General features: G+C 41.3%; 1 protein-coding gene across 1 annotated transcript in view; it reads right to left on the bottom strand.

Annotated features, from left to right (window-relative positions):
- Positions 1–7500, bottom strand: part of LOC139754983 (serine/threonine-protein kinase pim-3-like) — a 46769-nt gene that overhangs the window by 20450 nt on the left and 18819 nt on the right. The gene's annotated exons all lie outside the window — the stretch shown is intronic.

The following is a 7500-nucleotide window of genomic DNA, read 5'->3' as shown; positions in this document are numbered from 1 at the left end:
CAAATGATATAATCATATATGATATAGTCTTATAAGTTATAAAAGATATATTCTATATATAGCGTAGAAAAGGGGGGGATTCTAATGTGTCTATACCGTCAAGCGTTTCTTCGATCTACTGTCACCAAAAAGAGACATATCTACTCGAAGGACTACATCTACTTGGCTACAAATCTACGCGAAGATCTACGACAGCACAAGTGAGGAGTGAGGAAGGGGAAAATGGAATGTGTGTGTGACGGGTCGTCAGTGACCGCTACACAGTTGACTGGGGTTAATACAATCTGGTCTGGAAGACTGCTTTACGTAAGCGCCAATGACCTCTCTCTCTCTCTCTCTCTCTCTCTCTCTCTCTCTCTCTCTCTCTCTCTCTCTCTCTCTCTCTCTCTCATACACGCCTTGGCTAAAACCCTAAAAAAAAAAGAAAAAGAGAAACAAATATATGACACCTATGTACAGTAACTCCTCCCCCATCCCCTCCTTACTGAATCGTGGGGAAAATCGCTAATAACGCCCCTTACCCTTTGAAATAACGCCCCTTATCCTTGAAATAACGCACCTTACCCTTTGAAATAACGCACCTTACCCTTGAAACAACGCCCTTTACCCTTTGAAATAACGCACCTTACCCTTGAAACAACGCCCTTTACCCTTTGAAATAACGCACCTTACCCTTGAAACAACGCCCTTTACCCTTTGAAATAACGCACCTTACCCTTGAAACAACGCCCTTACCCTTTGAAATAACGACTCTTACCCTTTTAAACAACGACCCTTACCTTTTTAAATAACGACCCTTACCCATTTACATAACGACCCTTACCCTTTTAAATATCGCCCCTTACCCATTTAAACAACGACCCTTACCCTTCTAAATAACGCCCCTTACCCATTTAAATAACGACCCTTACCCTTCTAAATAACGCCCCTTACCCATTTAAATAACGCCCCTTACCCTTTTAAACAACGACCCTTACCCTTCTAAATAACGCCCCTTACCCATTTAAACAACGACCCTTACCCTTCTAAATAACGCCCCTTACCCATTTAAATAACGCCCCTTACCCTTTGAAATAACGACCCTTACCCTTTTAAACAACGACCTTTACCCTTCTAAATAACGCCCCTTACCCATTTAAATAACGACCCTTACCCTTTGAAATAACGACCCTTACCCTTTTAAACAACGACCCTTACCCTTCTAAATAACGCCCCTTATCCATTTAAATAACGACCCTTACCCTTTTAAATAACGACCCTTACCCATTAAGAATGATCACTGAAATACATATTTCACCTCATTTCCTCCCTCACCACCTCTGCTGGAGGGAGGGCGTTCTTAAGCCTAGCGAGTTCTTAAGCCTAGCGAGTTCTTAAGCCTAGCGAGTTCTTAAGCCTAGCGAGTTCTTAAGCCTAGCGAGTTCTTAAGCCTAGCGAGTTCTTAAGCCTAGCGAGTTCTTAAGCCTAGCGAGTTCTTAGCCTAGCGAGTTCTTAGCCTAGCGCTGTCCCACTTCAGACCTGAGGTTAAATGCGCTGAAAATGTCTAAATATAAACGCCAGCTGGTCTGTAATGATTAGAAGGTCAACACAGCTATCAGTCAGTACTGGTGCACTTAATACATATATACATGGCTTATCCTTGATACATATACATGGCTTATCCTTGATACATATACATGGCTTATCCTTGATACATATACATGGCTTATCCTTGATACATATACATGGCTTATCCTTGATACATATACATGGCTTATCCTTGATACATATACATGGCTTATCCTTGATACATATACATGGCTTATCCTTGATACATATACATGGCTTATCGTTGATATATATACATGGCTTTTCCTTAACACATATATACATGGTTTATCCTTAATACATATACAAAGCTTATCCTTAATACATATACATGCCTCCCCTTATTATATATTCATGGCTTTTCCTTAATACATATGCATGGTTTATCCGTAATACATACACATGGCTTATCGTTGATACATATACATGGCTTTTCCTTAATACATATACATGCCTCCCCTTAATATATATTCATGGCTTTTCCTTAATACATATGCATGGTTTATCCGTAATACATACACATAGCTTATCGTTGATACATATACATGGCTTTTCCTTAATACATATACATGCCTCCCCTTAATATATATTCATGGCTTTTCCTTAATACATATGCATGGTTTATCCGTAATACATACACATAGCTTATCGTTGATACATATACATGGCTTTTCCTTAATACATATACATGGCTTATCCCATGTTTTCTTCTCCTTCTTTTCAAACTCCGCATGGGAGTAGTGCTGTGAGGTGAGAACACACTATAACAAGATGTATAATATTTCTTTTTGTTAATTACCATACGTGGTTATGATTTGGATGCTAGCGGACGAAGTTTGAGCGTCTGAAATAGCGATGGGCAACGTGTGATATGAAAATTAAAAGCTATCTCAAAATAGTGTAGTTGATCCTGATGAAAAAACCTGATGTGAATCTTCAATGGTGTGAATCTTGGTAAGTGTGAATATTCGTTACTTATATACACAAGAGAGATGTGACCTTGCGATGAATATCCAAACGAGAGAAGGCAAGTACAGCTAAACGCTAAATTGGTCTTCTAGTTCAACAGAACCTCTTTAACCATCTGTGCACAACACTTGTGTACAGTGGTTCTATTTTGACGAGTGTACATCAAAGTAATCACAAGTGTGGAGGTATTTTTTTCTACTTAAAATAACCACTGCTTTACCACTGGCCCAGTGGGTGAGGTCAGTCTGTCTGGGGTCGTCCCCCTGAAATGACCACTGATTGCTTATCAGTGGCCCACTGAAGAGGTGAGGGGGAAAACCACCTATCATGGGTGAAGCTAATCACCCATGATGGGGGGGGGGGGGGAACAGATGGATGAGAGGAACAGATGGATGAGGAGGAGTATGAGGTAACCTCATCTGTCCCTCATACGTCCACCTTGACCTTGCTTAGACATAATTTAGTGGTTAGTGGTGGAGGTTCAAGGTGTGTTGCATCTCTCTCTCTCTCTCTCTCTCTCTCTCTCTCTCTCTCTCTCTCTCTCTCTCTCTCTCTCTCTCTCTCTCTCTCTCTCTCTCAAGGTAAATAAAAACAACAACAACCAGTCTCGTCTCCCCCAGATGACACCATAAAAGGCACTTGACCTTTTACACCAGAGAGAGAATGGCCTTCGGTTACCCCACACATATCTTAGGCCTTTAGGCCTATAGACTCCTACATCTCCCCCCCCCTAAACACTCTCCCTTCTTTCCTTCCCCACCACCTTCTCCCTCTTTACCTCCCCACCATCTCCTCATAGAACACATCCCTTTCTCCATCTCTCCAACACCATACACCACTCATCATCATCGAAGATTCACATACTCAGTTTCTTTCCACAGACCCACACTCCTTCTACTGTTATCAGCCAGACACTAGTGAAGTGTGCTATCAGCTTCGAGTGTTATCTCCACAATACGATACCTTCTCTCACATTCGTCAATATAAACACAGTTGTGTTAGGTGCTTAAAGCATCGTGGAGTTACCAGGAACATATATTTCTCTGATGGTTTTAGAAATATATATATATATATATATATATATATATACATATATATATATATATATATATATATATATATATATATATATATATATATATATATATATATATATATACATATGCTTCGTGTTTTTTCACTGCGTGCATTCATCCTGTTTTCAGTTCTTTCGTGTGCATTCATCCTGTTTTCAGTTCTTTCGTGTGCATTCTTCCTGTTTTCAGTTCTTTCGTGTGCATTCATCCTGTTTTCAGTTCTTTCGTGTGCATTCTTCATGTTTTCAGTTCTTTCGTGTGCATTCTTCCTGTTTTCAGTTCTTTCGTGTGCATTCATCCTGTTTTCAGTTCTTTCGTGTGCATTCTTCCTGTTTTCAGTTCTTTCGTGTGCATTCTTCATGTTTTCAGTTCTTTCGTGTGCATTCTTTCTGTTTTCAGTTCTTTCGTGTGCATTATTCATGTTTTCAGTTCTTTCGTGTGCATTATCCTGTTTTCAGTTCTTTCGTGTGCATTCATCCTGTTTTCAGTTCTTTCGTGTGCATTCATCCTGTTTTCAGTTCTTTCGTGTGCATTCTTCCTGTTTTCAGTTCTTTCGTGTGCAATCTTCATGTTTCTAATTCTTTCGTGTGCATTCATCTTGCTTTCAGTTAACCCGTGCATCATCTATTTAAGTTACGTCGAGCCAATAAACTCAGATATGTTTATATTTATCCATAAATTGATAAGAAAGCAGTGCTATCCATGTAGAAAATTAAAATGGCTTTGATTTTGTGGCTTCTACAATGTACTCTACGTTTCAAAATGGGTTATAGATACTGATGAAATTGATTTCGCAGACACTAATAATTAAATAAATCATTTAATTCTTTAGCAGTTACTTCATTTATCATTGTCTTCTTGTTTCTTCCACACCCTTTTCCTCCCTCCACCTCTTATCCTCCCATCCACTCACCCGACCATCCACCACACACCCGACCATCCACCACACGTAGCAAAATGATTCGTCACATGTATACACGGGAATGAATACGTCCACGCACGCGCGCCTACAGAACCGCACGCACATTTACACGCCCCAGATTCTCTCTCTCATACACACACACACACACACACCTGTGTGTTAACGGCAGCATGCGAGAATACGTCGAGCAACTGGTACCTAATACTGCAGAACCTAATTTTCCACTCGAGGTGCTCAAAATCTGTCTCTTTTTCCCTAAAACGCTTAAAATGTCTCTTCTTTCCCTAAAAAAACGCTTAAAATGTCTCTTCTTTCCCTAAAATGTTTAAAATCTGTCTCTTCTTCCTCTAAAACGCTTAAAATCTGTCTCTTCTTTCCCTAAAACGCTTAAAATGTCTCTTCTTTCCCTAAAACGCTTAAAATGTCTCTTCTTTCCCTAAAACGCTTAAAATGTCTCTTCTTTCCCTAAAACGCTTAAAATGTCTCTTCTTTCCCTAAAACGCTTTAAATGTCTCTTCTTTCCCTAAAATGCTTAAAATCTGTCTCTTCTTCCTCTAAAACGCTTAAAATCTGTCTCTTATTTCCCTAAAATACTTAAAATCTGTCTCTTCTTTCCCTAAAATACTTAAAATCTGTCTCTTCTTCCTCTAAAACTCTTAAAATCTGTCTCATCTTCCTCAAAAACTCTTAAAATCTGTCTCATCTTCCTCTAAAACTCTTAAAATCTGTCTCTTCTTCCTCTAAAACTCCTAAAATCTGTCTCATCTTCCTCTAAAACGCTTAAAGACTGTCTCTTCTTTTCCCCCACACGCTGTAAACCAGTCTCTAGTTCCTCATAACAGGCCTCAAAAGAACAAGCTAAAAGTGGAATGGGGAGAAGGGAGGAAAATGATGACCAAGGGGTGGGGAGAAAGGAGGAAAAGATGACCCAGGAAAATGTGTGTGTGTGTGTGTGTGTGTGTGAGAGAGAGAGAGAGAGAGAGAGAGAGAGAGAGAGAGAGAGAGAGAGAGAGAGAGAGAGAGAGAGAGAGAGAGAGAGAGAGAGAGAGAGTAAATACCAATTAGTCTTGTTCTGGGAGTGGGAGGGGGGAGGGGGCCTACACTCGTGAAGGAGGCACCCCCTACCCCCACCTCATCTCTTGAACGGTGTATGTTAATCATACAACAATTTTTTCTTTCTAAGCTTCTGCATGTGTTGTCCACATTCAATTTTTCACACCTCAGTACGTATTTCATTCATCGACCGTTCCTATATCATAAGATTTCCGGATATATATATATATATATATATATATATATATATATATATATATATATATATATATATATATATATATAGATATATATATATATATATAATTTATAAAACGATTCTTGCTTATTCTATGCTATGTTGTGGCAAAGAACTGTTGTATCTTTGCATGTGGAAGTTATAAAACTGGTTTAGAAAGACGAATGTTGTGATCAAGTCACCCCTTACTCTACTTTACTCATGGCGAAATTCTCGACGGGAAAAATACACATAATTCTCTTACACGTAGTAACAACAACATCGCTGCGTTCCTCTGCACCTTCTCTATCAACTCTTTGTGCCTCTTTAAGTACGGTCACCAAACCTGGAATAACATGTTCCAGCTCTAGCCAAATACAAGATTTTGAACAGTTTGCTGAACATTTCCTTCTCCACCGTACGTGAATGCAATTCTAATGTTTGCCAGCAGGTGTTCGTGTGTGTGTGTGTGTGTGTGTGTGTGTGTGTGTGTGTGTGTGTGTGTGTGTGTGTGAGTGTGTGTGTGTGTTGTAGAAGGTGAGCTGGGGTTGCCAACGTGTTGGACCCATGACTGAAGCGCCCTTGAGCCCTGGCCATGATAATGCCAGTGTCCAGTCACTAGCAAGGTTGTCTGAAGGCTGTGGTGGAGGTGGTGGTGGTAGTGTGTGTGTGTGGCAGTGGTGGTGTGTGGTATGGAGGTGGTGGTGGTGTGTGGTGTGGAGGTGGTTGTGGTGTGGTGGTGGGGGAGTGTGGTATGAAGGGAGCAATAAGAAGATCTTTGGAGAGACAGACTATGAACTAAATGCTCTGGGAGGAGGAAGAAGAAGAAGAAGAAGAAGAAGAAGAAGAAGAAGAAGAAAAGGAGGAGGAGGAGGAGGAGGAGGAGGAGGAGGAGGAGGAGGAGGAGGAGGAGGAGGAGAAGAAGAAGGAGGAGGATGGGGACCTAGTACCCATGAATACTTTCTACGAGACCTTACCAAAAGAGAAGAGGTGATGTAAAAAAAAAAAAAGACGACACTGAAGAGACAGAAAGAGACAGGGACAGAAGAACGAACGGTAGCGTCTGGTGTGTGTGATAACAGACGGTAGTCCATAATGACCCGTCAGTACATTTCCTGAAGAAGGTCATTACCTGGAGAAGGTCACTACCTAGTGATCCTGTGCTGGCTACACACACTTAACGGGAAGGAGCACCCGTGCCTGACGTGGCCAGCCAATGGCAGATGTACAGGGAAGAAGAGGAGGAGGAGGAGGAGGAGGAGGTGGTGGTGGAAAAAAGGAGTACATAATGGCAGTGGTGGTAGAGGAAGAGGAGCAGGAGGAGGCGTGCATAATGGTAGTGGTGGTATGGGAAGAGGAGGAGGAGGTGAAGGAAGGAATGGTGTGAGGAGGAGGTGTTGGCTGGAGGAGGAAGCATGTAGAGGAAATAGGAGGTGGAGGAACAGGAGACGATGGAGGGGAGAAACTGATTGGAGAACGAGGAAGAGGGAGATCATAGTCAGATGGAAAAGGAAGAGGAGTATAAGAGAGAAATAGGCAGAGGAAGAGAAACGAACAACAGGCGTAGAAAAGGGAAGGGAAGGAGGAGGAGGAGGAGGAGGAGGAGGAGGAGGAGAGGAGGAGGAGGTAGAAGATTTGATGCTGCAGTGAGAAAACGTAAATGGGAGTGACAACAA

Source organism: Panulirus ornatus, chromosome 18, assembly GCF_036320965.1.
Source record: "Panulirus ornatus isolate Po-2019 chromosome 18, ASM3632096v1, whole genome shotgun sequence".
In the NCBI taxonomy this organism is placed as follows: Eukaryota; Metazoa; Arthropoda; class Malacostraca; order Decapoda; family Palinuridae; genus Panulirus; species Panulirus ornatus.
This window is presented reverse-complemented; position numbering and strand designations above follow the sequence as displayed.